This window comes from Ptychodera flava, chromosome 21 (assembly GCF_041260155.1).
Source record: "Ptychodera flava strain L36383 chromosome 21, AS_Pfla_20210202, whole genome shotgun sequence".
In the NCBI taxonomy this organism is placed as follows: domain Eukaryota; kingdom Metazoa; phylum Hemichordata; class Enteropneusta; family Ptychoderidae; genus Ptychodera; species Ptychodera flava.
The window spans coordinates 12,468,463-12,491,520 of record NC_091948.1 but is presented as its reverse complement, the minus strand read 5'-3'; the positions used below and the strand labels follow the sequence as shown (position 1 = coordinate 12,491,520).

General features: G+C 38.4%; 1 protein-coding gene across 1 annotated transcript in view; it reads left to right on the top strand.

Annotated features, from left to right (window-relative positions):
- The first annotated feature begins 6,179 nt into the window (after positions 1–6,179).
- The window catches only part of LOC139121432 (stimulated by retinoic acid gene 6 protein-like), a 31,286-nt gene continuing 14,407 nt past the window's right edge, over positions 6,180–23,058 (top strand). Inside the window, exons 1-4 of the mRNA XM_070686291.1 lie at positions 6,180–6,245; positions 11,472–11,532; positions 22,245–22,330; positions 22,578–22,717. The gene's annotated coding sequence lies outside the window, so the exon portion shown is untranslated. The remainder of the gene's footprint in view (positions 6,246–11,471; positions 11,533–22,244; positions 22,331–22,577; positions 22,718–23,058) is intronic.

The window sequence follows — 23,058 nt, the reverse complement described above, 5'->3', positions numbered from 1 at the left end:
AAAAGTACTTTTAAGTACAAATCATATTTATTGGGAGAATATTCGGTGAAATTCGTTCTTCAAGATATTCAGCCCTGTACTATTCTAATTCAGACATGGGAATATGTTGCAAATAACACGATTGGAACTAATTTGGGATAATTGGATGGTGAAGTAATGTCGATTTAATCTACTAATGTGAGTTCATCTGTTTTTCACTTTACATTATACACTTGTTTTTACTAGTTATTTGTATTATTGCAACATTCAATTATATGGCACCTAACACATTTGAGAAATTTAAAAATATGAAGATCCAAATATCCAAAATTAGTTCCAATCGTGTTAAATATAGTTTAAGTCATGTAACATAGACTAATTTGATTGAAAATTGATCATATTAATAAAGCCAATTAACTTTTTTGCGATAGGATCGTTTTAAATCAAAAGCAATTAGTATAAGAATGTTTATTGAAGTGTGACTACAGAGCATTTTTTAAACATTAGCGATGGACATACACAACTTAGATTTTAACGACTAAACAGTTATTAATTTGCAAGTCATATACGGCAGCCGAGCGCGAGTCTTCCAAAATGTGATCAATCAACCGAATCCATCACGAATGATTGAGACTGAGAAATTGGCAGAGATAATTTGGCTTAATAACAGTAATGGATGGTATGATTTTAGAAAGCAAATTGCATAAAGATAAAGCTGACTGGGCTTTAAGGTCATGCCTATTATATACAAGTGTTTAGAAAACAAATTTAAAGCATGGGACATAAAGACGATGTTGGCACGATAATTTTTAAGTTTCATAAGGTGACATGACCTCGTACTAATTACGTCGATTGTGGTATTAGACACTCATAGCCCCTCTTTGGCTGTGATTTTTGCCGGGTAATAATGGGATCATAGCTGGGAGCAGCTGATCAGCCAACTCTTGACGACCAATATCAATGTAAAACATAAACATAGGTACGATAACCCACTATATTGGCTTGATATACTCGGAGGTAAATATCAGTCGCTCCATAATGTGAAGTTGCAGTGGTCATGTGATATTTTGCGTCAAGGTTTGAAAAAACCAATCATAAGAATTTTAACCAAGTTTGAAGTCTATCTCTATGTTTATCTTTTAAGAAACGATTGAGTGTAGTTCTGATTTTTGGAATCACTGATAAAAGTCTCATATGCCTACTCTTGGAGGTATCCAAAGAAATTTTGTGAAATATCTCATTAAGACTCGTAATGCTTTCTTTCCTGATCAATATGAAAGTCTCCGCTCTGTTTCAATTTTTAGGTTTACAGCTACAGCGCTTCTAAGATAACAAGATGTTTATTTCATAACCGTGCAATTGGAATTACAACTTTCCCGATGTTTTATTTTAAGCTCAGTCCCTAAACAGTGTGATTTAAGTAATATGTCAGTGTTCATGGCAAACGTTTAGGCACTTTTCTCATCTTCAACCTGTCATTGCATCCGATGTATTTCATCCCAATTCTCACCTATCAAATGATGTATTGGGACTTTAGATGATTTGCTACTTTACTATCAAAATATTCATCTTTTATTAGTGTTATCAAGCTTACAGTTCACATGCTGTTTTAGAAGCATTTCCCCTTAACTGTTTTGAATTTTTTACCTTCCTTTTATTTTGAATGTTACATAAATTGTCAATATGTCATTTTTCTTTAACTTTAATATGCAAGTTCTCAGACTATTTTTATATAGTTGTATATCGATGTGTTTGACCTTTTCGTATGCTGTAAATAGAACTAAATTCCGTAGGTATTCTTTCACTGCCTCTCGTTGACTACTCTCCTCTTCAGCATATAGAGTATATGTATACCCGGCGCACCAGCCACCGAAGCCAGTGATGGGGGTTGCTCTGCAGTGTACCTTAAACGCTCTGGGCCACCTCAGACCTTTAGGGGTACATCAATTCAAAACCGATAACAGCAGCTGCGTAGCGAATGGTAGGCTGCATGGTTGTGTGAGAGAGTCTGATGTAACTATAGGTTTATTAACACCTTTAGCATACACATATAGGTTTGTTTCCCCCGAGTGCCTGTGGGTCCCAAAACTGGCTTATCTGTTGTATATAATCTTAGGAATAGGGACAAGCATCTTTTTATTTACAATACACTTATTCAGCTTGATCAGGGCATGCCATGCATACCTGTAAAATATTAAAATGAATAAGAATATTTCTATCACTGTTAGTAAGATTTCCATGGAACTTCCATAATATACTGAAGATGATGAAGATAAAATAAATACAATGCACCAGTGTAAGGTACTTAAACATCAAATATGACAAAACACCGAAGGCTGTTATATTTTGATTGTTTAGGAATAAAAAATACTTCAAAATTCGGAATATTACCCATATGATAAGCTCTGCATCATTGACAACGGAGCTAATTAAATGTGCCAGACAAGCATTTTCTGAAAAGCAGCTGTTTTGAAGAAAGGAAAAGAAAATTTGCACAAAAACATTTACACCTTGAAAAGCCATCATTGGATGGATATTTGTGCTTTAGGCTAACCCTTGGAAATGAATATCAAATTCGAAAGCCTGTGACACCTTTACGCTGAATGCTTACCTGCCAATGGATATTCAGTGACAAATTCTACAACTCATTTTCATTCCCCCACGACAGTAAGTCATTATTGGCACAGAAAGGTACAGAAAGGTGTAGCCTCGTTGATTTTCGGAGTAAGAAGAACAAGGAAAGCGGAAGCACAATGCAATGCAATAAATAACAGTAATAACAGCAGTGTGTGAAACACGCAAAATCTCTACTGGCCAAGAGGGCCAGCAACTTTAAAAAATCACTGGCCCCGAAGGAAATCAACTGGTCCGATCCTCAGGTCAAATCCAAATAGAGTTCAGACTTTTTTTAACCGCACTCAGTATAGGGGCTAAGAACATGCGATTGAAAAAAATAAAAAGACACCACTTCAACATCCTAACATCAAAGTGTTTTTGTGTCTTTTAATTCTTTTAAAGGAAAGCAAATGAGGATGACTATCAAAACCAAAAGTTGGAGCAACTGATCTCAGTGCAAAAAAACATATGAAATCAGTGAAAGGTTAAGCACAAACACATAAAACGTTTTTATTTCCTAAAATAGCCTTTTACAACAAATGTTTCTAACACTGAGAAAACAAGCACAAGCGTGGGCTTGAAATATGTCCCAACACGGAAAAGCTACGCGTCCAGAACTCCGATCAGGAATAGCTAAGTTTTGGCAGCATAAACACCGGGTCACACCCAAATGGAGTCAATACAACTGTTGACTTTTTCAAAAACGGTTGTGGCTTCTCCACTTTGAGGGACTCGTCGTCAAATTCAAGGAAGGATATACAAAAGTTAGGGCAACTGCTGAAGAGAAATATTACTGAAGTGTCGAAACCTACGTTAAGAGACGAATCACAAATTTAAAAAGTAAGCGTAGTCTTTACTGGTCACCAAGGCAATGGCTATCAAGGTCAAATGGCGACTTTGCATATCAGACATGTACTTTCTAGTATCGAAGTTTGACGTCCAACATATTTCTGCCATACATAACAATCTATATATCGGGTTTTATATCGATACTATACTTTACAAGAATGACTTGCCTTCTGTCGCGGCACGCCGGGTTTGCGAAATTGCCGATGTTTTAACTCAGGCTGACACATATCAGCAATTTTGGGACTCTTCTGGAATGACTTGCCTTGCATCTCGACACGCCGACACTAGAATGCCTTGCCTTGTGTCTCAGGCACGTCTGCTCTAGGCAAAATCACCGATGTTTATCGGCGATTTCGGGACAAATGTTTGATATTTATGTCGGAAATTTTGCCACCTCACAGATCTTGCAAAGACCGACTTCCTCAATCCGGCTCTAACTTCGATACTAGACGATACTACACTTGTCAAATCTCGGGTAAATATTCGATGTATAACGGGGATGTCACTACCTGACAAATCTGTCACTACCTAAGCCAAGCCCCACTGCCCTAGTCCGACACTAGCTTAGGCCAAGAAAAATAAAAAGTTTGTTTCTCATCCTAGACATATTGCAAAAATGATGCGGTGACGTATTTCTCTTTTCTCAATTTTTTTAATTATTTTTCAATCAACAAGAACGCGCACAAAAACCCATAAAAACGACATAGGAATGCACGCAGAGACAAATGCATAGCAATGTTGCTTTAGTATTTTGGTATAGCAACAGTTCTGTGGTTTGACTTTTAGTGCAGCAATGCACAGTTTTGACAGCTTAATATAACAGTGACATATGTGTACAGTTCTGAATGGAATGTTAGTGTCATTTATTTTGTTTACAGTTCTGTTTTATACAACAATGGTATACACTATCGTCACGTATTTTTGCGGTTTTGTTTTTTTCATTTTATTTCCTCATGAGCAGAAAAAAAAAGTTGACGCGGCGGGTCTGAATTGACGCGCGCGAGGATAACTTTTTGTTTTTATTTGCCATAATACGATACTATACTTGTCTAAAACGGTGAGTAAGCATCCTATATCGGAGATTACACCACCTCACATGGCTGATCAAACAATTCTAATTTCGATACTGTTGTCCAATAGCTGTAAATATCCAATATCATATAAAAGTGCAATGTTGAGGTGTCCTCGAAATCCAGTTTATCTTGACGCATGCGACACGGTCTGATACGCTAAACAATAACTCTTTTATGACCACAACGAGATCTCGAACCTAATACATGCTTAACAAATGGGGATCATATTGAATAGCGCCACTACTCTCGCGAGAAAACGTGAGGAAAGGTCTTTCGCATAGATGTAGTACCGATCAGTCTGTTCACTTTTATCTGCAAAGTCCACTTTTTGCAAATCTTTTGAAAGAAGAAATTTCGTATCTTTGTATAATTTTGTCAGGTATTTAGCTTAGCAAAACATTCTGGTAAACTTCTGTACATATAGGGAAAGTTACTGGTCCGCGACTTTAGGAACAGCAGGACATCTTTCACGAGTTACTGGTCCGGCATGAAAACTGCTGGTCTCGGGCCATCGGGTTAGCGTGAATTTCGCACGCTGATAACAGCATTAACTTTCTTAGATACGCAGTCTTCTTCATACGATATTTAAGCACTAAAGCACACCCAGAGACGGTATACCATGAGATTTTGACCAGTCTACGACATATATGCACTAGCGATAGCTAGTGCATATATGAAGTGAAATGGTCAAAATCGAGTTGTATACCATCGTTGGGTGTGCTTTAGTGCTAACATAACATTATACCTTATTCTCTCTTTCTTTGGGGCTAGGCTACAAGTCGTTAAGGTGAAATGCGCCTCGGGGACAGATACTCGATCGGACTCCCAAACTTTTACAACTCTTTTCTGATCTACGTTCAAGTTTCTGAGACTCATCTTAAAGCTCTTGGAATAGAAACATTTTCACCGTCTTAGTTTTTCGAAAATCGAAAATTTAGTTTTTCTCAATAGATTTAATACAGGCATGGCGGTCATTTTGAGTGTCAAATATCGGTAAATCTTGGGTAATTTGTTTCTCTAATACCAAATTTGCACGGTGATCCTAATTTTTTTGATTTGGTTAGAGAATGGTTGAAAGTTTCATTTAGGAAAGTTTAAGAAAGAGTTTAATGCGAAGTACTTTCTGCCCTTATTCTTGCCGAGATTGATTGCAAGAACAATGTAATCTAAGTCTTTGGCTACATCTGCTACCCGAAAGAGAAAATAACACTGCCGTGGGGTCCTTACCGAGAAATAACACAAGAACTTTCGTCTGAATGCATTGAATAAGTCGATTCTGTTGATTTATTCTCAGAGCTTAACAAAATACTAGGGTTCATAGGTCATACGGCAAAACGCCGAGCTGAAATAGATATTTCATCGACATTAATCTTGTATTTCAGTTTGTCGTGTCAATGACCTTGCACCCGGGGTATAGATAAATAGATAATTTATGGGTACCTTTCCGAGGGAAACAGCGATCAAAACAGGAATAATTTCACAAAATGTCATGACAAACAGAGCACACACTACATTACACTGTATGCATTACGCAAACACAACATTGATAAGTGGTGAGTTGGCATGTTTACGTGCGTAAACTATGTTATACTGAGAATGCGCACGACTTCATATTCTTGGCGTGTAAAAAGACCTTTATACCCCGTTTGTTTAGAAATCGACAAACACGGGTTTATTCTTCCGCTTTTTGAAACAGCGTCACTCTTTCTCTGCTGAACTCAAGTTGAGGTAAGCATTACTTTTAAACCTAGATATGTATCGACAAGCTTGCCGCCACCTTCTTTCGGAGATACCAAACAGAATTATATGTACATCGACTGAAGTTGATTTGTGCTTTTCCTCAAATCAACGACAGCGTGCGTTTGATTTAGGTATTCCCCATAGCCGGCATAAATCAACCCAGACATATACACCACGAGATTTAGCCCGATCAACGACAGCCTAACTATGTGTCGTGTGTAGGCCTACACTGAGTGAGCTTGTCAAAATCAAATCGTATACTTCGTCCCCCTGAGTGGTCTAATGTTGGTAATTTTTACCTTCATACTGCAGTTTTTGCCATGAAATGTTATATACGGATTTCTCATTGGCATGATGGTTGAATACATATGTGTTATATGGCTCACGAAATATGAATTCTTACATTTCTTCATAGTACACTATTTTTGTACGGAAGCCGGACAACAGCGCACCGGTGACAGCGCCTCCATTTTGAGTAGAGTGCCACTTTGTATATACTAATAGTGTTGTGGCAACAGTCGTCATTCCCAGACAACCGCTCTCCCCAAAATATTGATCCAGTTTTTCTATAGGAAAAGATTTCACATTTGTCATCAGTACGTTCACAGGTTCAACTGGACCGTGACATATTGCAAATGTAACAGTGCCATTAACATGTGTCGACCGAGCAGATTGCTGTATCTGCATATCAATAGACCGGCATAGTGGGTAAGACCAAAACGAAGGGCATTGAAGGAGAGGGAAGGACTACGAAGGGCGGTGTTTCTGAATACAGAAAGGACTAAAATGGTATTTTCAGTCCAGATTAAGCGAAGGACAGCGTAACCTCCTAAGAGTAGGGTGGTTGACAGCGTTATCCGTACGAAATGAGTTGAAGCCTGCGTTTTCACCACACATTAGGCGAAGGGCATATTTTCACTGCAAAAGAGGGTATTCTGGTGGAATTAAATAGCTTCTTTACAATGTAGGTTGAAGGCAGCGTGCGAAATTCACGCTAACCCGATGGCCCGAGACCAGCAGTTTTCATGCCGGACCAGTAACTCGTGAAAGATGTCCTACTGTTCCTAAAGTCGCGGACCAGTAACTTTCCCTATATGTACAGAAGTTTACCAGAATGTTTTGCTAAGCTAAATACCTGACAAAATTATACAAAGATACGAAATTTGTTCTTTCAAACGATTTGCAAAAAGTGGACTTTACAGATAAAAGTGAACAGACTGATCGGTACTACATCTATGCGAAAGACCTTTCCTAACGTTTTCTCGCGAGAGTAGTGGCGCTATTCAATATGATCCCCTTTTGTTAAGCATGTATTAGGTTCCAGATCTCGTTGTGGTCATAAAAGAGTTATTGGTTAGCCTATCAGACCGTGTCGCGTGCGTCAAGATAAACTGGATTTCGAGGACACCTCAACATTGCACTTTTATATGATATTGGATATTTACAGCTATTGGACAACAGTATCGAAATTAGAATTGTTTGATCAGCCATGTGAGGTGGTGTAATCTCCGATATAGGATGCTTACTCACCGTTTTAGACAAGTATAGTATCGTATTATGGCAAATAAAAACAAAAAGTTATCCTCGCGCGCGTCAATTCAGACCCGCCGCGTCAACTTTTTTTTCTGCTCATGAGGAAATAAAATGAAAAAAAAAACAAAACCGCAAAAATACGTGACGATAGTGTATACCATTGCTGTATAAAACAGAACTGTAAACAAAATAACTGACACTAACATTCCATTCAGAACTGTACACATATGTCACTGTTATATTAAGCTGTCAAAACTGTGCATTGCTGCACTAAAAGTCAAACCACAGAACTGTTGCTATACCAAAATACTAAAGCAACATTGCTATGCATTTGTCTCTGCGTGCATTCCTATGTCGTTTTTATGGGTTTTTGTGCGCGTTCTTGTTGATTGAAAAATAATAAAAAAAATTGAGAAAAGATAAATACGTCACCGCATCATTTTTGCAATATGTCTAGGATGAGAAACAAACTTTTTATTTTTCTTGGCCTAAGTTAGTGTTGGACTACGGCAGTGGGGCTTGGCTTAGGTAGTGACAGATGTGTCAGGTAGTGACATCCCCGTTATACATCGAATATTTACCCCCGATTTGACAAGTGTAGTATCGTCTAGTATCGACGTTAGAGCCGGATTGAGGAAGTCGGTCTTAGCAAGATCTGTGAGGTGGCAAAATTTCCGACATAAATATCAAACATTAAATCACCGATAAACATCGGTGATTTTGCCTAGAGCAGACGTGCCTGAGACACAAGGCAAGGCATTCTAGTGTCGGCGTGTCGAGACGCAAGGCAAGTCATTCCAGAATTGCCTAGTATCGTTTACTAAAAAGAGTCCTAAAATTGCCGATATGTATCAGCCTGAGTTAAAACATCGGCAATTTCGCAAACCCGGCGTGCCGCGACAGAAGGCAAGTCATTCTTGTAAAGTATAGTATCGATATAAAACCCGATATATAGATTGTTATGTATGGCAGAAATATGTTGGACGTCAAACTTCGATACTAGAAAGTACATGTCTGATATGCAAAGTCGCGTCTTCATCGTCATTTGACCTTGATAGCCATTGCCTTGGTGACCAGTAAAGACTACGCTTACTTTTTAAATTTGTGATTCGTCTCTTAACGTGGGTTTCGACACTTCAGTATTATTTCTCTTCAGCAGTTGCCCTAATTTTTGTATATCCTTCCTTGAATTTGACAATGAGTCCCTCAAAGAGGAGAAGCCACAATCGTTTTTGAAAAAGTCAACTGTAACAGTTGTATTGACTCCATTTGTGTGTGATCCGGCGTTTGTGCTGCCAAAACTTACCTATCCCTGATCGAAGTTCTGGACGCGTAGCTTTTCCGTGTTTGGACATATTTCAAGCCCACGCTTGTGCTTGTTTTCTCAGTGTTAGAAACATTTGTTGTAAAAGGCTATTTTAGGAAATAAAAACGTTTTATGTGTTTGTGCTTAACCTTTCACTGATTTCATATGGTTTTTTGCACTGAGATCAGATGCTCCAACTTTTGGTTTTGATAGTCATCCTCATTTGCTTTCCTTTAAAAGAATTGAAAGACACAAAAACACTTTGATGTTAGGATGTTGAAGTGGTGTCTTTTTATTTTTTTCAATCGCATGTTCTTAGCCCCGGTACTGAGTGCGGTAAAAAAAGTCAGCACTCTATTTGGATTTGACCTGAGGATCGGACTAGTTGATTTCCTTCGGGGCCAGTGATTTTTTTAAGTTGCTGGCCCTCTTTGCCAGTAGAGATTTTGCGTGTGTTTCACACACTGGTTGAAGGACCATTTTCACTACAGAATAGGGTGAAGGACGGCAAAGTAATGCGAGGGACAGTATTGAAGTAAACACATATTACCTCGTCATGAGGGCTATAGCGCCCATTTATTACCCCGAGGGGCCGTACGTTACCAGAAACAGAGGCCGTAACACACGTCCACGAAGGATAATGAACCGGCGCTATAATCCGAATAAAGACCAGGTTATAGGTGTTTACTATAACACTGTCCGCCTGCTCATGTTTCTAATGTGTTTTGATATTATGCACTGCAACAATCCCTTGTGACAAGCTTACTTGGCGATTTCTCTACGGCGGTAACAGTGGTACCAATGTCTTCACAAAAATATCCTAAGCATACCTAGCAATATCCTTGATTGCTTTTGAATCCTTGTCTTCGATGAGCTGTTCAAGTTCCGACGCTGTTGGAATAGAAAATCTTGCTGTTCAGAGAGAGGCTCGTCGCACATCCCGGGTGCTTATCATGTTCTAGTCACCCGCCATTGTTTCAGAGCTGCAGACGACACTACGCGTATAGCCACGTGACCGGAAACCTTTCCAAATTAGGCCAAAAACTATTTCCCTAGGGAAACAATCTTTCAAAAATACCCTCTGACGCCACTTTTGTCAATTCAGAGGGGACTAGGCGTATCCTTTTTCACGTCACTGACGTATTCTGGCCAATCACTACACGAATTGAGCATATGGCATGTTATTATGTAGAATATGGTGAAGGACAATAGTTTCATTACAGTATATAGAAAATGACCACTTTCTCTGAGAATAAGGTAGAAGGCAGCATATTCACGATAGAAAAAAACTGAAGGGTAGTAGTTTCACTACGAATAGGGTGAAGGACACACTTTCACTGTCTAGTTGGGCGAATGACAATGCTATGATCAGCGTAAAATATCACGACGGACAGCATTTTCACTGCAAAATAGTGCAGATTATGCTAAAGGACAATATTTTCGTAATAGAATAGGTGTGATAGTGCTCAGCATCTTATCCTGCGCTGAAAATGTTGTCCTTCGCCTAATTCTGTACAGAAAATAAAAAATTTTCACCACTTAATTAGCTTTTCTGTTCAGCTGTTCTGTTCTTCACCGTCTTTCTATGACCTTCCCTTTAAAAAGTCCACCTTGTGAAACAAGTCTGTTACTCTATACCCTTGAAATGAAAAACTTCACTCAAATATTTCAAAATAGTTTATTGTTAGAAGAGTAAACATTTGCAACAAATTTAGTCAACCAACTCAGCACGAGTTATCTTTGATGTCAAATTACAATGGGGCGAACGTTTCCCATGCACTGTCTGCAATCACATTCAGGTCTTTATTTAATTTCGGGAACTCTATGAATAACAAGTAAATTACAACTGTAAATAAAAAGAAAACGTTTTTTCTCTTCACGCTGTCAGAAATCACAACAGTCCCTTCACCATGTCCAGTCACATTGGTGAAAAAGGCGTTATAAGGCACAGCCAACTTCATGCAGTTTTAGTACAGACTTACAGCAACATCTCTGTTGAATAAATGTTGTAATCGTTTCATGTATTTAGGCAAAAACAAAAGGCGAAAAAACGTTTATTTTTAAAAGCATTGGAGTCCTAAATTGAACTTAACACCTTAAAGAAATCTTTGATGATGTGTGCAGTCTCAGACTTGTAGTAAGTGACATGCAGCAACGTTCACCCCACTGTAATCTCATACCGCAGATAACTCGTGCTGAGTTGGGTCACCCTATTTGTTGCAAATGTTTACTTTTCTGATCGTAAGCAACATGTCGACTTGGTGAGCTCTACAAGGCAAACCGGGTTCAATCGAATTCCAGTGTCACGTAAATGCAGTATAAAAATATGAATGTAATATTGGGTTTCACTTCAGATATTTGTACATTTATCACAGATACTTCTCAGTGGTGTACGCGTGGTACGGTATTTCACAAAGGAAGAATGGAGACTACAAGGTTAGTAACAGTTGTCTAAAATAGTACTAATGTTAAAACGAAAACTGAGTACAGGTGCATTGATCGATGCTTGCACAGACCTTAACAACCAAACCTTGAACAGGTGCCCGTACAACAAACACTTGTTCGACTGTTATCGTTGTTGATCGAGCAAATACCACATTTTATAGCAATCAAACTAAAAAAGCGGAATCTCAATTTCAGTTTTGCAGAATTTTTATTTACATTCTTAACTCGTAAATTTAACCGAAAACAATAGACGGATATGTGTGGTTATGTATACAGGCATGTGAATGATTAATTGATAGAACCACTGTTATTACACGTAAACAAGGTTTTCTGAGCGTTCAAGGTATTTCGTTATATACGGCTAGTTTTCAATCGGCTTCGAACCCACAACATACGGCATCAGTCACCTAGCTGAGAGGCCACAGAGAGAACCGCTCGGCTAAATCTCCACTCCCAAAAAAGAGTGGTTCAATAGCCGGCTAAGTTGTTGCATTTTTCTGACTGAGACCGCTCAACACGTTGTAGAGTTCATGAAGCACTCACGCACGCATGCTCACTATCATACATCGCACATATAAACTTTATCGAAGCGAAGAAACGAATTTCATCGCTTTAACTGGGCGAACGAAAACCTCGGGGACAATTCTGTCCACCAGCAGAGTTATCAACCCAGGGTAGAAAATACGGCTAGTTTTCAATCGGATTCGAACCCACAACATACGGCATCAGTCACCTAGCTGAGAGGCCACAGAGAGAACCGCTCGGCTAAATCTCCACTCCCAAAAAAGAGTGGTTCAATAGCCGGCTAAGTTGTTACATGTTCTGACTGAGACCGCTCAACCACGTTGTAGAGTTCGTGAAGAACTCACGCACGCATGCTCACTGTCATACATCGCATATATATATATATATATATATATATATATATATTATATATATATATATATATATATATATATATATATATATATATATCACAAACGCGATCTCCACTAATTCAACTGTTCGTATATGAATATGTACAACAGCAGCAACAAGACAAGTACACATTATCTATTAACTTGCCCAGCCATAGCCAAAACAAAATTTTTACAATATTCCACATTTGCATGTTCTTAGGGATATTTTATTGTGTATTCGTACGTAGATGTCTTTTGTCACATTTTAATTGTACAGATAGATTTTCTCCATGTTCCTCGTTTGAGTGCCAGACGAAGGGACCTAATTTTTATACCTCATAATAGAGTCGACGTTACAAAGAGAGGGTTCATTGGTCGCATTTTCCGCTGATTTAATTCACTTAACAGTACTAGTATTCAACAAACAACTTTGCGATCTTGTCTGTGTGATTTGTAGTCTTTCTGTCGTATGCTTCTTGTATGTAGTTTCTTCATTTTCAATTTTGTCTTTTAATGGATTTATGTTTTAAACACGATTGGAACTAATTTGGGAAAATTGGATGAGAGTAATTATTAGGAAAATGTAACGAAATCGAAATTTTTACAGCTGAAATTTTACAAAATGATAGAATAGTGTAAAATTTGAAATATTGTTCTCATCGAGCAAAACAACGAAAACACAACGATTATTGCATACCTCTTTCATCGGATTCATTTTCATGAAAAAAAAGTTCATTTTTGTGTAAATGTACTAAAGAAACGAGACAAAATGCTTAAAATTTCTCTAATTGACGACTTTTGAGTCAGGGCACTTTTGAAATGCCCCTGACTTTTTCGTGAATTAAAGGCTTCATAAACATTAAATTGAGCCAGGGCACATTTAAATGACCCTGACTGACTTATCTGTAAATCAATCGAAAAGCTTCATTTTGGTCGAGGAAAAGTGACAAACTGAGATTATTACTAATGTTTCAGTAATGAAGAAACTACAGACAAACTCACATATTTTCATTCAAATATGAATATTCTTCATATGTTTTGAACAATATTGAATACGATACTATCATGCACTTGTTACAGAGTTCATTGACTCTGACGTCAATTCTGCATAAAGGTTAATTATCAGGTTCAGACAGGTTCAGACTTATTAATTATGTGCGATGATTATACCTTAGGTGAGAAATCTAGCAAGTACATACTGTTACGTCATGTGAGAAATCTAACAAGTACACACTGTTCTCGTGTTTATGGTCTTGGCGATTGATACACGTAGGTACCTTGGCACCAAATACGTCAGGGAAAGACGTTGCATTTTATTTGTATGTAAATAAGGATTGTATGCATTGAATTGTATATACACGGTGTCTTTACGTACACCAGCTCAGACGAAGGGACAACATCTTGAGAGAAGGACCTATCTGGCAATATGTAACATCCATTTATAAGAAATAAACGGTGTTATCTTTGAAGACTTGGAGTCTCTACGCTGTTTCTGTATCCCGATATCCTCTCGCATGGCGATTCCCCGAGGAGGATAATTGTCGATGGCAACACATGGTGGGAGAATCCGAACATACAGAGCAAGCTCCAGTTGGAAAAGTTAACACCGAACGAAAAATACGTACAGCACGATGGATGCAGCGAGAACGAAGGTATAAATGTGGCTGAATGGGGCAGCGCGATGTCACGGCCAGGTTGGCAGAGTTACAGGACATCGTCTCTGGAAACGGCGATTGTTTAGGACCGGGCATTTTCCACGGTCTCGAAAATGAGAACGCGCTTCGATGGTGGCAGTGATATACTAGCTTTGCGGACTTTCGATGCTGGTCAGATGAAAAAAGACTCAAAGGCTTTGGCCTTACTTATCAGATGAAGCCGAGAGGTGGTTTCGGAATTTACCTGGCGATCGACGGGCTGACATGGAAATCTTAGGAGAGACTTTCCTTGAGCGATTTGATAAGTGTGGTCCAACATGGTTGTACGATAAAATGCTTTTCAAATTGAAACAGCAGTCTAACCAGACAGTCGACCAATACGCATCACTGTTACAGCTGAAGGCAGAGAAAGCCAGGAAAACCGACAAAGAAATTTTGTCGTACTTTATGAACGGACTGAAACCTCCACTACAAGCATTCGTCGCAGGAATGAATCCCATGGATTTTACAAGCGCCTATGAACACGCGAAGACGGCCGAAGTTGTCAACAAAATTGCAACAGGAGCCAGAGGAGGAGTCAGCAGAGTTAACGGAGGAGATCAAAGAAAGAATCGGACAATTGAAAGAACTTGTGAAAGAAATGTCGGACATTGAATCGAACTTGCATGAACAATCGCGTCAAAATGACTCACAGCAGACAGGCAAGAGACGACGGAAAGTACAGAAATACGGAAGAAGAAAGGCTGACAGCAAAGCAATACGGTCTAATCGCCGTCAAGGTATTTTACATAATATTTCGAAATGTTTTAGAAATTCAAGAGACTATTTCGATAGTAGAATATGTTATAATTGTGGGAAACCAGGGCATATAGCCGTCAATGTGTTAAGAAGTTTGTAGGGTTTCACCAGAGCAAATTTACTAAGCCAGCTGTTTGTGGGATGTCATTTACTGAAGGTGAAACTCGTAAAATTTCCCATACAGATTGTTCCTCTGGGAAAGATAATACTTTTGAAGAAAATTTAATTCCTGTGTCTATCTGTAACAGAAAGGTAAATTCTTTGATTGATACAGGGGCTAGTATTACAGTGGCTCCCATGCGATTATTAGATTTAATTCCTGAGTTACGGAAATATCCAATTTTGAAATCAAAATATAGTTGTGTACAAACAGCGGGGAAGGGAAAATTGAATGTTGTTGGGTTTATGAAGATACCTGCTTATGTTGGAAATAAGCGTGTAATGTTGAATGTTAACTTAGTTGATATTCTCACTCATGATTTAATTTTGGGACTTGATTTTTTGAAGCGTTATAGAGCTGTCATTGATTTTACTGCAAATAGTGTCAAGTTACAATCTGATGTACCATTGAGAACTACGGTCGATATGATAATTCCCCAAGGGCGTGAAATGATAATTCCCGTTAAGGTGCCGTATAAGTATGCAAATGGAGTGTTAGGGTGTTGCTGTGATAAACGGACCCGATTAACGCCTGGTGTTTTAGTAGCTAGTGGTTTGGTGTATTCGAATAAGAAATCAATGCCAATGAGAATTTTGAATACATTAGATACAGATGTTAAGATCAAGAAAAATAGTATTGTCGGAGCATTTTCACCACTTCATTTCTCAAGTGAAATTATTCCACTGGTTGAACCCATGATTAATAACGTTGCTAGCAGTCACAGTCAATCACAATATGAGAGAGATTACTTGCTTGGTCAATTGAAACTTGATGAGTTAGACATAACTGATAATCAACGTAATCAACTTAAAGATATTTTACTGCGTAATGCCGATGCTTTTGTAGATTCTAGTGGTAAACTGGGTCACTGTGATTTGATTAAGCATAAGATTCAATTGCAAGAGGGTTCTGTTCCGTTTCGTCGCGCCCTTACAGAGTGACCCCTGATAAAAGGCAGGAAATAGAACGACAAATTGACAACTTATTAGAACAAGGTATTATCGAACCATCTACTTCTCCTTTTTCAAGTCCGGTGGTTTTAGTTGCGAAATCAGATGATCATTCTTTCAGATTCTGCACGGACTTTAGGCTTTTGAACGAATTAACTATACCTGATTCCTTTCCCTTGCCAAGAACAGATGAATCTTTAGAAATGCTTGGTAAAACAATCCCAAGTATTTCTCGACTTTAGATTTGCAATCTGGCTTTTTTCAGTTAGAATTGGATGAAGAAAGTAGGCCAAAGACAGCTTTTGTCACACATCAAGGGTTATATCAATATCGGAGGCTGGCTCAAGGGTTGAGAAATAGTCCCAGTTGTTTTCAACGCACCATGCAATATGTCCTACGTAACATCAATTGGCAGTACGTTTTGTGTTATATTGACGACATCATTATTTTTAGTAACACCTTCGAAGACCACTTACAACACATTGACACCGTTTTGACGAGATTACGTGAAGCAGGATTAAAATTGAAGCCTAGCAAGTGTCAATTTATGAAGCGTAGTGTTAAATTTTTAGGACATATCATAAGTCAAGATGGAATTTCGGTTGATCAAAGTAAAGTAGAAGCTGTAAAGAATTATCCCCGCCCTCACACAGTGACACAATTAAAGTCATTTTTGGGAATGGCAAATTACTATCGGAAGTTTATTAAGAATTTTTCAATAATAGCAAGGCCTTTACACAAATTATTGGGAAAGGATGTCAAATTTGAGTGGACTGATAAATGCGAGGAGGCATTTGAGAAATTGAAACAGATACTATGCGAAGCACCGATTTTGGGGTACCCTGATATGAGTAAAGAATTTATTTTGTATACTGATTGTTCGACTTATGCCCTTGGATTTGTTTTGGCACAACAGCAAGATGGCGTCGAGCGTGTAATTTTGTATGGCGGACGGAGTTTAAACTGTCATGAACGGAATTATTCTATCACAGAGTTAGAAGCCCTGGCCGTTATACATGCTATAAGATATTGCGATCCGTATGTAAGGAGCAATCACATTGTTATTGTAACTGATCATTCCAATCTAACTTTCATGTTTAAACAAAAGATACCTAAAGGTCGAATTGGTCGTTGGATAATGACATTGCAACAATATGAGATTATTTACAGGCCTGGAAAGAAACACATGAACGCTGACGGGTTGTCAAGGCGACCATATCGTCAGTGTGAAGGTTTTCCTTCCGACGTCACTGATCTTGAGAATGCTCCTGAAATAAATTATCGACCTGATCACAGTCCCAAGCTGGTTGATAAAGCAGTCAATACAGACTTAGTTCAGCCTCCTACCATTTCTAGTTTGACTGTTGAGAGCAAGGAAAGCTTAACCAAAGGTTATGTCACAGGCCAAGACACTTTCTCAAATCAGGAAACCCACACGGACAAGGCAGACAATGAAATTGACAAAGAAGTTATAGAAAACTTACGAAAGGAACAGAGAAATGATTCGTATTTGATTAACCTTTTAAATTATATGGAGAGTAACGAACTACCTGAGAATGAACAGTTAGCTAAGAAATTAGTAAATATGGCTCCTAATTATGATATTGTTGACGGAGTTCTATATCACTATTGGAAACCCACTGGGAAAGCTACGACAAAAACTGATTGTATTAGGCAGGTAGTTATCCCCAAATCTATGAGGAATTATGTGTTGAAGAGGGCCCACGATTGTGTCCTGGGTGGACATCTTGGTTACACTAAAACACTAGGAGTTTTGAGACAAAGGTATTTTTGGGAGCGAATGCCTCGAGATGTTAATATGTATGTTAAAACGTGCGCCCATTGTCATACTAGGAAACGTGCTGTGCCCCCGTCCCGTGCTAAATTACTGCCGATTCCAGTTTCTGGACCATGGGATCGACTAGGAATGGATATCGTTGGACCATTACCCCGAACTTATGATGGTCATAAATACATTTTAGTGCTTACGATTATTTTTCCAAATTTCCCTTAGCCTTCCCTCTGAGAAATGCCAGAGCAGAAACTGTGGCCAGAATATTGTTTGATGAAGTAATTTCTACATATGGAAGTCCTAGAGTTTTGTTGAGTGATCAAGGATCAAATTTCTTATCTCAGGTAGTAAAAGAAACATGTAAATATTTTAATATAGAGCGCAAAGTGTCCTCCCCGTATAGACCGCAGACAAGCGGATTAACGGAACGTTTTAACTGTGTGCTAGTTGACATGTTATCAATGTTTGTAGACAGCAAACAGAAAGATTGGGACCGATATATAACTTCTGTGTTATTTGCTTATCGAGTTAGTCCACAAGAAGCAACAGGGCTATCTCCCTTTTTCATGTTATACGGAAGGGAGGCTACCCTCCCTATGGATGTAGAATTTCAACCAGTTGAGGGTAGAACACGAAATATAGATACCCATTTGAAATTCTTGGCAAGTAAAAGAAACATAGCCTATCAGTTAGCAAGAGAGAATATTGAGAAATATCAGTGTGAAATGAAAGAGCGTTATGATCGCCGTATTAAGAAATCTCAAGAGTTTAAGATAGGAGATGCGGTGTATTTGTACAAGCCGTCAATTAAGCCAGGAGTAAATAAGAAATTTGTTCACAAGTGGACGGGCCCCTATATAATTGCGGAACAGGTATCTCCTGTTAATTATAAGTTACGACTTTTGAATAGCAATAAGAATTATCGTAAGGTGATCCACGTAAATAGGTTGAAGAAAGCTTATTTGCGTCCATCAGAGTTTAATTCGTCGACTTCCGATGAGTCTGAAGATGAATTACAAGTTCCGTTTCAATCGTCAGTAGCTGATGAGATCAGGAATTCTCCTGATGACGATGTTAGTTCAGCTTACAGTCAGAGTGTGCATTCTTACAATGATGATGACAATGAACATTCAGTTCACGAATATTTAACAATTGGTGGTGATCATGACAATAACGCTCCACAATCAGTGGGCTCAGAAAGTGAACAGGCACCTTATTATGAAGTTGAGAAAGTTGTAAGGGGTCGATATAGAAACGGCAAATTACAATATTTAGTCAAGTGGAAGGACTATTCACACAAACATAATACGTGGGAAGATGAAAATAATTTGAATGATGCCGCACGAGAGTATTTACGAGAGCACCCTGTGAAAGTTACAGGCAAGGCATTGTTGTCTTTTTTACGAATTTGCTAATTGGTCACATATAAAGGTGAAACGAATGTGTGGTCACAAGTTAGTCTGGGATGAATGATTGGTGTGTATGCAAGGCCGGCCTAAGTATGTTAGAACTTTGTGAGTGGCGTGACTCGATTCGTTTGCCCCTGAATGTGATCAAATTAACGAAAATATGAATTTATAGTGTTGTATTTATCTTCTGAAAGTATCGAGATTTAGTCCTTCCACTTAAAGAAACCAAAAGAAAGACGTAACTGAGACTATTTAAATTTAGTACGCCCCCTAAAGGGAGCTACACGAGGTGAAAAGGACGGGAATAGTTTAAGCCGTCATTCTCTGAAATTTGAATTGAAAAATCGGCGATAAAACCCACTCTGCCTCCTATAATGGTGAATTTTGTGTGACTGAAGTTGTACAAGATATGAAATAGAAATGCAAGTTTCGAAAAAGAGAGAGATTAATGATGGTTCTGTAATACGTAGTGATACAAAAAAAAGATGAAACAAAGGAAGGATTTACTTTTCAGAATGAAGGGATATGACCCTTCCACTTTGGGTTTGTAAGAAATTATGAAAATATTCTGTGTAAATTGTAGTTAGAAAGGGCCCTTATTACTCATTATTCATGTATATTTATGACGAAGTATATTAACTGTTGTGTAGAATTATTTTAAAACGCTTTCTTGAGTTATGTAATTTTTCTTCTATTCTTTATTTTATTAGTAGTTGTATGCTTTTCATTTTACCGTTTATTTCTAATTGAAAATTCATGCGGGACGCATTCATAGAAAGAAGGGGAATGTTACAGAGTTCATTGACTCTGACGTCAATTCTGCATAAAGGTTAATTATCAGGTTCAGACAGGTTCAGACTTATTAATTATGTGCGATGATTATACCTTAGGTGAGAAATCTAGCAAGTACATACTGTTACGTCATGTGAGAAATCTAACAAGTACACACTGTTCTCGTGTTTATGGTCTTGGCGATTGATACACGTAGGTACCTTGGCACCAAATATGTCAGGGAAAGATTGCATTTTATTTGTATGTAAATAAGGATTGTATGCATTGAATTGTATATACACGGTGTCTTTACGTACACCAGCTCAGATGAAGGGACAACATCTTGAGAGAAGGACCTATCTGGCAATATGTAAAATCCATTTATAAGAAATAAACGGTGTTATCTTTGAAGACTTGGAGTCTCTACGCTGTTTCTGTATCCCGATATCCTCTCGCATGGCGATTCCCAGGAGGATATTGTCGATGGCAACACAATCATTCATAATCATAACATTTCAACAGCATCGTAAATTTTGAATAAAATTTTAAAGACGGTAATAAGCAAATATGGTGTAATATTAGACAAATTTCTAAACTTCTTGAGAAATTGTGCCAATCCAATTATCCAAAATTAGTTCCAATCGTGTTTTTATATTTCATTTTTGACTTGTCTGTAAGTAGCTGCCAGCTGGCGCTGTACAAAATTACTGCTCTAAAAATTTTTACATTCTGCCATTTGAAGTTGCGAACAAAAACGTCTGATATTGGTGTAGTCTCTCGCACATACAACGGTGGGGGAATCGCAAGCGTATACGCCGAAGGTGCAAGATGGGCATTTCCAGAGCATACATTGACACAAGGGACTGTTGTCTGTTGCAGGAGTTGAGTTGCTGTTAATTATTCATGGAAAGTGACGTTAAGAACAGGGCGGAGGCAAAGGTAGAAATTTGCTGTCGCCATGCAGGGTTGGGTTGTTTCCAGCTGCCCATGCCGTGACCGGTGACCTGCGACCCTCTTCACCTGTCAATCATTTCGTCTGCGTTAGGTTATAATAAGGGTTTTCCTGTTGTTGTCGTTGAGGCCGCAGCGGAAGACAACAGTCCCCCGTGCCTTACGGCAATCGCTGCTCGCGCCTTCGGCGCTGCACTGCGATTTCCCCACTCCCGTATGTGCGAGAGACTACAGTACTAAGAGACAGAAAAGGCACAAGGAACTGTCGACAGTCTGGCAAAGTCCAAACGGGTGATAGTTCTCAAAACATTGGGCAGACATTTATTTCTAAATTTATTTTCGTTTTCGTTCGCAACTTCAACATGGCAGAACGTAATATTCCAGTGACATTAAAGTTTAAATCTGATAAATGACTGGATAATTGATAAATGTATGGCAACAGAACAATGTAACAAATAGCCAAGCCTGAGCAAGAATTGTGCAGATACGAGATCAATCGCTAAACGACATTCCTCAATGAACATTAGGGTCAATCAATTAATCATCTTACCTCTTATAATTACAGTGAAACTGTGACACAGACGTGCCAGGTTCCATATCAAAGATCGTTTTATTATATTCTTTCTCTGTCGGTACGTATGCATCCCAGACAGCACCTTTTTTTAAAGTATCACCTACACCACGTCGCTGGACATAGCGATTCCTGAAATTTCATGATGGAGAAAATATGCCAGTCGACTAAAGTGCCTTAATGCAACGCCGCGCCTGTAAGCCTAGTATCTGACAAGACGTACTTATGTGACAAAACCAATAATACAAGTATAGCCTATAGATTAGGTATCGCTGCAGCCCAGGGAAATGTATCACTAAACTGCGTTTGTGGATATTATCCACCGGTTTTTCCTCTGCCGCTATTGTAGTTTCGATAGACTACGCCGTGGGGACACATAATCGAACTCTCACATTTTTACAATTCTTTTCTGACCTACCACTTTGAAGCTATTGGAAATAAGAAAAACTTTCACTGTTTTAGTTTTCAGAAAATCGAAAACCTTATTTTTCTCCTTAGAGTTCACACAGAGATAAGAACTATTTTGAATTTCGAATATCTGTAAATGTCAAGTAATACGTTTTTTTACACTTGACACCAACTTTACACGATGACCCCTGATTTTTATTGTTGATTTGATAGGAGTACGGTTGCAAGCTTCATTAAGCTTCATGTCTTTTGTAGTTCTCAATAATTTTCGGTGGTCAGCTTAAATACCATGATCTAATCACATTTATTATATTTGTTTTATGATTTCACTGGATCCAGATATTAGTGACTGCATTGTTAAGCCTATTACAGAAAAGGAAGAGGCTATGGCCCGGACGATTTGATGGTCGGCCAGGAATTATATAGTAAGTTTGTCTTCAATTTTTATGTGGCTTAATGTAAATAAACACCATCACATTTTATAGCGTCATTGATTTCAAAATTACCAGTGTATCGCGTTATGACTAAAGGCTGAAGGTATTATTTCAGTTTTGTTGTTTACACTGTTTTGAACAGTATGTTGGTTAGCAACAATCAATAACAAGATCAGGTGCACACTTATTTTAACGATATCGTCTCACACCCATCGTCTGTTGACACGTGTCGTTACAGTCCTGTGAATCTGCTCGACGATAGAAGAAATCGTTTGGCATACGCTGCAGCATTTGTCCTGGCATCGACGGGGCCGGTTTCTGAACTTATTCTAGAAATTCTACTTGGACAGCCAGGTAGTATTAATCCATTTGTCAGAGGTAAGAGACTATTTTGACATGTTTCGTCACTCCTTAGTTATAGTTTGGGCAGATATGCTTCAGACACTTGTCCATTTTCTTTAAACACAACACATAGTAATTTCTTTTTAGAAGGAAAGTCATCTATATTTTTTAAGGATTATAGTTTTTTCCTTGGTAACATTAGTAAATCTTTCTCAGACATACTTAGGTTCTTCGGACTTGATGTATCCTCCAAGCGACAAGACTGCCATACTTAATCAGTTCCAACTTATAACAAAAATACATTAAAGTACAGTCTTTCGATTGTTTTGTGTCAAGAACGAGTCAAGGGTGAAATACCATTTCAGAAATGCACTGAT